The following is an 11477-nucleotide window of genomic DNA, read 5'->3' as shown; positions in this document are numbered from 1 at the left end:
TCAGTTCCTGTGTAGCCAAGTTTACATTCCATGTATTAGTGATATCTTATGATGTTTCTTTTTCTGTGTGACTTGTTTCAGTTAGAATCATCGTACATGAATCCACTCATTATGCTGCTACGCGCCTGAGTACATAGATTTCATTGCTGAGTGATATTGCGTTGTACGTAAGTACCACAACTTCTTTATCCATTTTTCAGGTTCTGCGATATTGAACTTGTACCGTAAACGAGGTTCTTGTAAACAGAGCCGTCCCAAACTTTGGGGTGGCTGTGTCTTTTTGATTTTAATTTCCCTAAGCTATAGGACCATAAGTGGAAGTGCCCTAGGCTCTGTTGCTTTCTTTTTTAGATGTTTCAGGAAACACCATACACTTCTCCCTAGTGGCTCTTGGCAATTTACATCCCGCCCATCAGCATAACAAGGCTCCCAGTTCTCCATGGCCTGTCTTGCCTTTCTGGATTTTACACTTTTTTCAGATGGCCCTTTTGACCGGGGGGAAGTGAGACTTCATTGTAGTGCAGATTTCCTTTGCAAGCTTGCTTGGTTGGCCAAAAAGGGCGTATGCGTTTTTTCCTGAATATATTCAGGAAAAAACGCATACGCCCTTTTTGGCCAAGTGCATCATTGTGGACGTTCTGCCTCTTTTCCTATGCTAGAAATGCAATTCCAGTCTACCTCCTGAAATCGGTTTCCTGCAATTCTGCCCCGCTTTCAAGTCCTCTTGGCAGCCTTACTTCAGTATATTTTTGGACGATAGCTGTCATTTATAACTCTGCAGGTTTGTGAATTACAGTGCCCCTGAGCTCCTTTCTTCAAGTCGCTTTCTTGTGAGCTGGCCGCAACACCGCAGGATTGCTTCAGGCCCTAATCTGGTTCCGGCACGGCACGCTGAGCCTTTGGTTAATTCCTCTTCCTGGTGGGAAATGAGAGTTAAATTTGCCCGTCCAGACACCTCCAGCTAGTCTCTCATTGGTTCTCCCTATTCCAGTTCATCTGCCGCAGAAATTGCAAACTGGGCCAAACAGGAGGTTAAAGGCACTGACTCTCCAAGTCAGTAGAGTGTTAGTAAAGCGTCTGGAATGTTGCACCCGAGTACCAGGGGATGAAAACTGAAACATATTTGAACATGTCTCCCGATCACACGGTTGATCATACTCTGGGTTCTACACGCATGTTTTAGCTGAAGGAAGAGTACCTTAAACCTTGAGAGTTGAGACCCGTGGAATGGGTACCATGCAATATGACTTCAAAGGGTCTTCATTGGCTCACCGAACTTCTCCAATGTTATCACGGCTCCGTTTATGCCCCTGTACACATGCTTGATTCTCTTTCAGACATAGCCATCCATAGGTTTTAAGATATTTACTAGTCAGGTACATTCGCATGCGTTTAATATGGGGTGTTGAGTCCATTTCGTTGAGCAAGGAGTAGCTCTTGTCTATTCCATATTTGGCTTAAGGAACTTTATCTGTGCTCATTTCAATCTCTGGTTTTATGCAGCACCCCAACTCACCTTTCCCCTTAAGCAAGCATAAGTTGGTTTTCTAAATTTGAGACCCTGTTCTGTTTTGTAATTCAGTTCCTGTGTAGCCAAGTTTACATTCCGTGTGTTAGTGATATCTTACGATGTTTCTTTTTCTGTGTGACTTATTTCAGTTAGAATTATCATACCTGAATCCACTCATTATGCTGCTACGGGCCTGATGACATAGATTTCATTGCTGAGTGATATTGCATTGTACGTAAGTACCACAACTTCTTTATCCATTTTTCACTTTCTGCAATATTGAACTTGTACCGTAAATGAGGTTCTTGTAAACAGAGCCGTCCCAAACTTTGGGGTGGCTGTGTCTTTTTGATTTTAATTTCCCTAAGCTATAGGACCATAAGTGGAAGTGCCCTAGGCTCTGTTGCTTTCTTTTTTAGATGTTTCAGGAAACACCATACACTTCTCCCGAGTGGCTGTTGGCAATTTACATCCCGCCCATCAGCATAACAAGGCTCCCAGTTCTCCATGGCCTGTCCTGCCTTTCTGGATTTTACACTTTTTTCAAATGGCCCTTTTGACTGGGGGGAAGTGAGACTTCACTCTAGTGCAGATTTCCTTTGCAAGCTTGCTTGGTTGGCCAAAAAGGGCGTATGCGTTTTTTCCTGAATATATTCAGGAAAAAACGCATACGCCCTTTTTGGCCAAGTGCATCATTGTGGACGTTCTGCCTCTTTTCCTATGCTTTAAATGCAATTCCAGTCTACCTCCTGAAATCGGTTTCCTGCAATTCTGTCCCGCTTTCAAGTCCTCTTGGCAGCCTTACTTCAGTATATTTTTGGATGATAGCTGTCATTTATAACTCTGCAGGATTGTGAATTACAGTGCCCCTGAGCTGTTTTCTTCAACTCGCTTTCCTGTGAGCTGGCCCCAACACCACATGATTGCTTCAGGCCCTAATCTGGTTACGGCAAGGCACGCTGAGCCTTTGGTTAATTCCTCTTCCTGGTGGGAAATGAGGGTTAAATTTGCCCGTCCAGACAACTCCAGCTAGTCTCTCATTGGTTCTCCGTAGTCATGTTCATCTTCCGCAGAAATTGCAAACTGGGCCAAACAGGAGGTTAAAGGCACTGACTCTCCAAGTCGGGAGAGTGTTAGTAAAGCGTCTGGAATGTTGCACCCGAGTACCAGGGGACGAAAACTGAGATATATTGGAACACGTCTCCCGATCACACGGTTGATCATACTCTGGGTTCCACATACATGTTTTAGCTGAAGGAAGAATACCTTAAACCTGGAGAGTTGAGACCCGTGGAATGGGTACCATGCAATATGACTTCAAAGGGTCTTCATTTGCTCACCGAACCTCTCCAATGTTATCACTGCTGCGTTTATGCCCCTGTACACACGCTCGATTCTCCTTCAGAGACATAGCAATCCATAGGTTTTAAGATACTTACTAGTCAGGTACATTCTTAGGCGTTTAATATGGGGTGTTGAGTCCATTTCGTTGAGCAAGGAGTAGCTCTTGTCTATACCATATTTGGCTTAAGGAACTTTATCTGTGCTCATTTCAATCTCTGGTTTTATGCAGCACCCCAACTCACCTTTCCCCTTAAGCAAGCATAAGTTGCTTTTCTAAATTTGAGACCCTGTTCTGTTTTATAATTCAGTTCCTGTGTAGCCAAGTTTACATTACGTGTACTAGTGATATCTTATAATATTTCTTCTTCTGTGTGACTTGTTTCAGTTAGAATCATCATATCTGAATCCACTCATTATGCTGCTACGGGCCTGATCACATAGATTTGATTGCTGAGTGATATTGCATTGTACGTAAGTACCACAACTTCTTTATCCATTTTTCACTTTCTGCGATATTGAACTTGTACCGTAAACGAGGTTCTTATAAACAGAGCCATCGCAACCTTTGGGATGCCTGTGTCTTTTTTATTTTAAATTCCTTAAGAAATAGGACCATAAGTGGAAGTGCCCTAGGCTCTGTTGCTTTGATTTTTAGATGTTTCAGGAAACACCATACACTTCTCCCCAGTGGCTGTTGGCAATTTACATCCCGCCCATCAGCATAACAAGGCTCCTAGTTCTCCATGGCCTGTCCTGCCTTTCTGGATTTTACACTTTTTTCAGACGGCCGTTTTGACCGGGGGGAAGTGAGACTTCATTGTAGTGCAGATTTCCTTTGCAAGCTTGCTTGGTTGGCCAAAAAGGGCATAAGCGTTTTTTCCTGAATATATTCAGGAAAAAACGCATACGCCCTTTTTGGCCAAGTGCATCATTGTGGACGTTTTGCCTCTTTTCCTATGCTTTAAATGCAATTCCAGTCTACCTCCTGAAATCGGTTTCCTGCAATTCTGCCTTGCTTTCAAGTCCTCTTTTGAGCCTTACTTCAGTATATTTTTGGACGATAGCTGTCATTTATAACTCTGCAGGTTTGTGAATTACAGTGCCCCTGAGCTCCTCTCTTCAACTCGCTTTCTTGTGAGCTGGCCACAACCCCGCAGGATTGCTTCAGGTCCTAAACTGGTTCCGGCACGGCATGCTGAGCCTTTGGTTAATTTTTCTTCCTGGTGGGAAATGAGAGTTAAATTTGCCCGTCCAGAAAACTGCAGCTGGTCTCTCATTGGTTCTCACTATTCCTGTTCATCTTCCGCAGAAATTGCAAACTGGGCCAAACAGGAGGTTAAAGGCACTGACTCTCCAAGCCGGGAGAGTGTTAGTAAAGCGTCTGGAATGTTGCACCCGAGTACCAGGGAACGAAAACTGAGACATATTTGAAAATGTCTCCCGATCACACGGTTGATCACACTCTGGGTTCCACGTGCATGCTTTAGCTGAAGGAAGAATACCTTAAACCTGGAGAGTTGAGACCCGTGGAATGAGTACCATGCAATATGACTTCAAAGGGTCTTCATTTGCTCACCGAACCTCTCCGATGTTATCACTGCTGTGTTTATGCACCTGTACACATGCTTGATTCTCTTTCAGAGAGATAGCCATCCATAGGTTTTAAGATACTGACTAGTCAGGTACATTCTTAGGCGTTTAATATGGGGTGTTGAGTCCATTTCATTGAGCAAGGAGTAGCTCTTGTCTATTCCATATTTGGCTTAAGGAACTTTATCTGTGCTCATTTCAATCTCTGGTTTTATGCAGCACCCCAACTCACCTTTCCCCTTAAGCAAGCATAAGTTGGTGTTCTCAACTTGCGACCCTGTTCTGTTTTGGAATTCAGTTCCTGTGTAGCCAAGTTTACATTTTGTGTGTTAGTGATATCTTATGAAGTTTCTTTTTCTGTGTGACTTATTTCAGTTAGAATCATCATACCTGAATCCACTCATTATGCTGCTAGGGGCCTGATGACATAGATTTCATTGCTGAGTGATACTGCATTGTACGTAAGTACCACAACTTCTTTATCCATTTTTCACTTTCTGCGATATTGCACTTGTACCATAAACGAGGTTATTGTAAACAGAGCCGTCCCAAACTTTGGGGTGGCTGTGTCTTTTTGATTTTAATTTCACTAAGCTATAGGACCATAAGTGGAAGTGCCCTAGGCTCTGTTGCTTTGTTTCTTAGGTGTTTCAGGAAACACCATACACTTCTCCAGAGTGGCTGTTGGCAATTTACATCCCGCCCATCAGCATAACAAGGCTCCCAGTTCTCCATGGCCTGTCCAGGCTTTGTGGATTTTACACTTTTTTCAGATGGCCCTTTTGACCGGGGGTAAGTGAGACTTCATTGTAGTGCAGATTTCCTTTGCAAGCTTGCTTGGTTGGCCAAAAAGGGCGTATGCGTTTTTTCCTGAATATATTCAGGAAAAAACGGATACGCCCTTTTTGGCCAAGTGCATCATTGTCGACGTTCTGCCTCTTTTCTTATGCTTTAAATGCAATTTCAGTCTCTATATATATATTTCCTGAATATATTCAGGAAAAAACGCATACGCCCTTTTTGGCCAAGTACATCATTGTTGACGTTCTGCCTCTTTTCCTATGTTTTAATGCAATTCCAGTCTACCTCCTGAAATCAGATTCCTGCAATTCTGCCCCTCTTTCAAGTCCTCTTTGCAGCCTTACTTCAGTATATTTTTGGACGATAGCTGTCATTTATAACTCTGCAGTTTTGTGAATTACAGTGCCCCTGATCTCCTTTCTTCAACTCACTTTCTTGTGAGCTGCCCGCAACACCGCAGGATTGCTTCAGGCGCTAATCTGTTTCCGGCACGGCACGCTGAGCCTTTGGTTAATTCCTCTTCCTGGTGGGAAATGAGAGTTAAATTTGCCCGTCCAGACACCTCCAGCTAGTCTCTCATTGGTTCTCCCTATACCTGTTCATCTTCCGCAGAAACTGCTAACTGGGCCAAACAGGAGATTAAAGGCACAGACTCTCCAAGTCGGGAGAGTGTTAGTAAAGCATCTGGAATGTTGCACCCGAGTACCAGGGGACGAAAACTGAGACATATTTGAATACGTCTCCCGATCACATGGTTGATCATACTCTGGGTTCCACATGCATGTTTTAGCTGAAGGAAGAATATCTTAAACCTGGAGAGTTGAGACCCGTGGAATGAGTACCATGCAATATGATTTCAAAGGGTCTTCATTTGTTCACCGAACCTCTCCAATCCTGTCACAGCTGTTTTCATGCCCCTGTTCACACGGTTGATTCTCTTTCAGAGACATAGCCATCCATAGGTTTTAAGATACTTACTAGTCAGGTACATTCTTAGGCGTTTAAACCGGGTGTGGTGTCCATTTCATTGAGCAAGGAGTAGCTCTTGTCTATTCAATATTTGGCTTAAGGAACTTTATCTGTGCTCATTTCAATCTCTGGTTTTATGCAGCACCCCAACTCACCTTTCCCCTTAAGTAAGCATAAGTTGGTTTTCTCAATTTGAGACCCTGTTCTGTTTTGTAAGTCAGTTCCTGTGTAACCAAGTTTACATTCTGTGTATTAGTGATATGTTATGATGTTTCTTTATCTGTGTGACTTATTTCAGTTAGAATCATAATACGTGAATCCTCTCATTATGCTGCTATGGGCCTGATGACATAGATTTCATTGCTGAGTGATAATGCATTGTACGTAAGTACCACAACTTCTTTATCCATTTCTCACTTTCTGCGATATTGAACTTGTACCGTAAATGAGGTTCTTGTAAACAGAGCCATCCCAAACTTTGGGGTGGCTGTGTCTTTTTGATTTTAATTTCCCTAAGCTATAGGACCATAAGTGGAAGTGCCCTAGGCTCTGTTGCTTTGTTTTTTAGATGTTTCAGGAAACACCATACACTTCTCCCGAGTGGCTGTTGGCAATTTACATCCCGCCCATCAGCATATCAAGGCTCCCAGTTCTCCATGGCCTGTCCTGCCTTTCTGGATTTTACACTTTTTTCAGATGGCCCTTTTGAGCGGGGGGAAGTGAGACTTCATTGTACTGCAGATTTCCTTTGCAAGCTTGCTTGGTTGGCCAAACAGTGCGTATGCGTTTTTTCCTGAATATATTCAGGAAAAAACGCATACGCCCTGTTTGGCCAAGTGCATCATTGTCAACGTTCTGCCTCTTTTCCTATGCTTTAAATCCAATTCCAGTCTACCTCCTGAAATCGGTTTCCTGCAATTCTGCCCCGCTTTCAAGTCCTCTTGGCAGCCTTACTTCAGTATAATTTTGGATTATAGTTGTCATTTATAACTCTGCAGGTTTGTGAATTACAGTGCCCCTGAGCTCCTTTCTTCAACTCGCTTTCTTCTGAGCTGGCCGCAACACCGCAGGATTGCTTCAGGCCCTAATCTGGTTTCGGCCCCGCATGCTGAGCCTTTGGTTAATTCCTCTTCCTGGTGGGAAATGAGAGTTAATTTTGCCGGTCCAGACACCTGCAGCTAGTCTCTCATTGGTTCTCCCTATTCCTGTTCATCTTCCGCAGAAATTGCAAACTGGGTCAAACAGGAGGTTAAAGGCACTGACTCTCCAAGTCGGGAGAGTGTTAGTAAAGCATCTGGAATGTTGCACCCGAGTACCAGGGCACGAAAACTGAGACATATTGGAACACGTCTCCTGATCACACGGTTGATCATACTCTGGGTTCAACATGCATGTTTTAGCTGAAGGAAGAATACCTTAAACCTGGAGAGTTGAGACCCATGGAATGGGTACCATGCAATATGATTTCAAAGGGGCTTCATTTGCTCACCGAACCTCTCCAATGTTATCACTGCTGCGTTTATGCCCCTGTACACACGCTTGATTCTCTTTCAGAGAGGTAGCCATCCATAGGTTTTAAGATACTTACTAGTCAGGTACATTCTTAGGCGTTTAATATGGGGTGTTGAGTCCATTTCGTTGAGCAAGGAGTAGCTCTTGTCTATTCCATATTTGGCTTAAGGAACTTTATCTGTGCTCATTTCAATCTCTGGTTTTATGCAGCACCCCAACTCACCTTTCCCCTTAAGCAAGCATAAGTTGGTTTTCTCAATTAGAGACCCTGTTCTGTTTTGGAATTCAGTTCTTGTGTAGCCAAGTTTACATTCCGTGTATTAGTGATATCTTATGATGTTTCTTTTCTGTGTGACTTATTTCAGTTAGAATTATAATACCTGAATCAACTCATTATGCTGCTACGGGCCTGATGACATAGATTTGATTGCTGAGTGATATTGCATTGTACGTAAGTACCACAACTTCTTTATCCATTTTTCAGTTTCTGCGATATTGAACTTGTACCGTAAACGAGGTTCTTGTAAACAGAGCCGTCCCAAACTTTGGGGTGGCTGTGTCTTTTTTATTTTAATTTCCCTAAGCTATAGGACCATAAGTGGAAGTGCCCTAGGCTCTGTTGCTTTGTTTTATAGATGTTTCAGGAAACACCATACACTTCTCCCAAGTGGCTGTTGGCAATTTACATCCCGCCCATCAGCATAACAAGGCTCCCAGTTCTCCATGGCCTGTCCTGCCTTTGTGGATTTTACACTTTTTTGCGATGGCCATTTTGACATGGGGGAAGTGAGACTTCATTGTAGTGCAGATTTCTTTGCAAGCTTTCTTGGTTGGCCAAAAAGGGCGTATGCATTTTTTCCTGAATATATTCAGGAAAAAACGCATACGCCGTTTTTGGCCAAGTGCATCATTGTGGACGTTCTGCCTCTTTTCCTATGCTTTAAATGCAATTCCAGTCTTCCTCCTGAAATCGGTTTCCTGCAATTCTGCCCCGCTTTCAAGTCCTCTTGGCAGCCTTACTTCAGTATATTTTTGGACGATAGCTGTCATTTATCACTCTGCAGGTTTGTGAATTACAGTGCCCCTGAGCTCCTTTCTTCAACTCCCTTTCTTGTGAGCTGGCCGCAACACCGTAAGATGGCCTCACACCCTAATCTTGTTCCGGCACAGCACGCTGAGCCTTTGGTTAATTCCTCTTCCTGGTGGGAAATGAGAGTAAAATTTGCCCGTCCAGACACCTCCAGCTAGTCTCTCATTGGTTCTCCCTATTCCTGTTCATGTTCCGCAGAAATTGCAAACTGGAGAAATATGAGGTTAAAGGCACTGACTCTCCAAGTCGGGAGAGTGTTAGTAAACCGTCAGGAATGTTGCACCCGAATACCAGGGGACGAGAACTGAGATATTTGAACACGTCTCCCAATCACACGGTGGATCATACTCTGGGATTCACATGCATGTTTTAGCTGAAGGAAGAATACCTTAATCCTGGAGAGTTGAGACCTGTGGAATGGTACCATGCAATATGACAGCAAAGGGTTTTCATTTGCTCACCGAACCTCTAAAATCCTATCACTGCTGCGTTTATGCCCCTGAATACACGCTTGATTCTATTTCGGAGACATAGCAATCCATAGGTTTTAAGATACTTACTAGTCAGGTACATTATTAGACGTTTAACCCGGGGTGTTGAGTCCATTTCGTTGAGCAAGGAGTAGCTCTTGTCTATACCATATTTGGCTTAAAGAAATTTATCTGTGCTCATTTCAATGTCTGGTTTTATGCAGCGCCCCAACTCACCTTTCCCCTTAAGTAATCATAAGTTGGTTTTCTAAATTTGAGACCCTCTTCTGTTTTGTAATTCAGTTCTTGTGTAGCCAAGTTTACATTCCGTGTATTAGTGATATCTTATGATGTTTCTTTATCTGTGTGACTTATTTCAGCAAGAATCATCATACCTGAATCCCCTCATTATGCTGCTATGGGCCTGATGACATAGATATCATTGATGAGTGATATTGCATTGTACGTAAGTAGCACAAATTCTTTATCCATTTTTCACTTTCCGCGATATTGATCTTGTACCGTAAACGAGGTTCTTGTAAACAGAGCCGTCCCATACTTTGGGGTGGCTGTGTCTTTTTGATTTTAATTTCCCTAAGCTATAGGACCATAAGTGGAAGTGCCCTAGGCTCTGTTACTTTGTTTTTTAGATGTTTCAGGAAACACCATACACTTCTCCAGAGTGGCTGTTGGCAGTTTACATCCCGCCCATCAGCATAACCAGGCTCCCAGTTCTCCATGGCCTGTGAACCTTTCTGGATTTTACACTTTTTTCAGATGGCCCTTTTGAGCGGGGGGAAGTGAGACTTCATTGTAGTGCAGATTTCCTTTGCAAGCTTGCTTGGTTGGCCAAAAAGGGCGTATGCGTTTTTTCCTGAATATATTCAGGAAAAAACGCATACGCCCTTTTTGCCCAAGTGCATCATTGTGAACGTTCTGCCTCTTTTCCTATGCTTGAAATGCAATTCTAGTCTACCTCCTGAAATCGGTTTCCTGCAATTCTGCCCCACTTTCAAGTCCTCTTGGCAGCCTTACTTCAGTATATTTTTGGATGATAGCTGTCATTTATAACTCTGCAGGTTTGTGAATTACAGTGCCACTGAGCTCCTTTCTTCAACTCGCTTTCCTGTGAACTGGCCCCAACACTGCAGGATGGCTTCAGGCCCTAATCTGGTTCCGGCACGGCACGCTGAGACTTTGGTTAATTCCTCTTCCTGGTGGGAAATCAGAGTTAAATTTGCACGTCCAGACACCTCCGGCTAGTCTCTCATTGGTTCTCCCTATACCTGTTCATCTTCCGCAGAAACTGCTAACTGGGCCAAACAGGAGATTAAAGGCACAGACTCTCCAAGTCGGGAGAGTGTTAGTAAAGCATCTGGAATGTTGCACCCGAGTACCAGGGGACGAATACTGAGACATATTTGAATACGTCTCCCGATCACATGGTTGATCATACTCTGGGTTCCACATGCATGTTTTAGCTGAAGGAAGAATATCTTAAACCTGGAGAGTTGAGACCCGTGGAATGAGTACCATGCAATATGATTTCAAAGGGTCTTCATTTGTTCACCGAACCTCTCCAATCCTGTCACAGCTGTTTTCATGCCCCTGTTCACACGGTTGATTCTCTTTCAGAGACATAGCCATCCATAGGTTTTAAGATACTTACTAGTCAGGTACATTCTTAGGCATTTAAACCGGGTGTGGTGTCCATTTCATTGAGCAAGGAGTAGCTCTTGTCTATTCCATATTTGGCTTAAGGAACTTTATCTGTGCTCATTTCAATCTCTGGTTTTATGCAGCATCCCAACTCACCTTTCCCCTTAAGTAAGCATAAGTTGGTTTTCTCAATTTGAGACCCTGTTCTGTTTTGGAATTCAGTTCTTGTGTAGCCAAGTTTACATTCCGTGTATTAGTGATATCTTATGATGTTTCTTTTTCTGTGTGACTTATTTCAGTTAGAATCATCATACCTGAATCCACTCATTATGCTGCTACAAGCCTGATGACATAGATTTCATTGCTGAGTGATACTGCATTGTACGTAAGTACCACAACTTCTTTATCCATTTTTCACTTTCTGCGATATTGAACTTGTACCGTAAACGAGGTTCTTGTAAACAGAGCCGTCGCAAACTTTGGGGTGGCTGTGTCTTTTTGATTTTAATTTCCCTAAGCTATAGGACCGTAA

General features: G+C 43.2%; 1 long non-coding RNA gene across 2 annotated transcripts in view; it reads right to left on the bottom strand.

Annotated features, from left to right (window-relative positions):
• Nucleotides 1-2629: 2629 nt before the first annotated feature.
• The window catches only part of LOC125965009 (uncharacterized), a 455232-nt gene continuing 446384 nt past the window's right edge, over nucleotides 2630-11477 (bottom strand). For both annotated transcript variants that reach the window (XR_007478429.1, XR_007478430.1), the window contains exon 3: nucleotides 2630-2783. This is a non-coding gene — a long non-coding RNA (uncharacterized LOC125965009). The remainder of the gene's footprint in view (nucleotides 2784-11477) is intronic.

The sequence above is a fragment of the Orcinus orca genome, chromosome 7 (assembly GCF_937001465.1).
Source record: "Orcinus orca chromosome 7, mOrcOrc1.1, whole genome shotgun sequence".
In the NCBI taxonomy this organism is placed as follows: Eukaryota; Metazoa; Chordata; class Mammalia; order Artiodactyla; family Delphinidae; genus Orcinus; species Orcinus orca.
The sequence above is the reverse complement of the archived record's forward strand: the minus strand, read 5'-3'. Positions and strand labels throughout refer to the sequence as shown.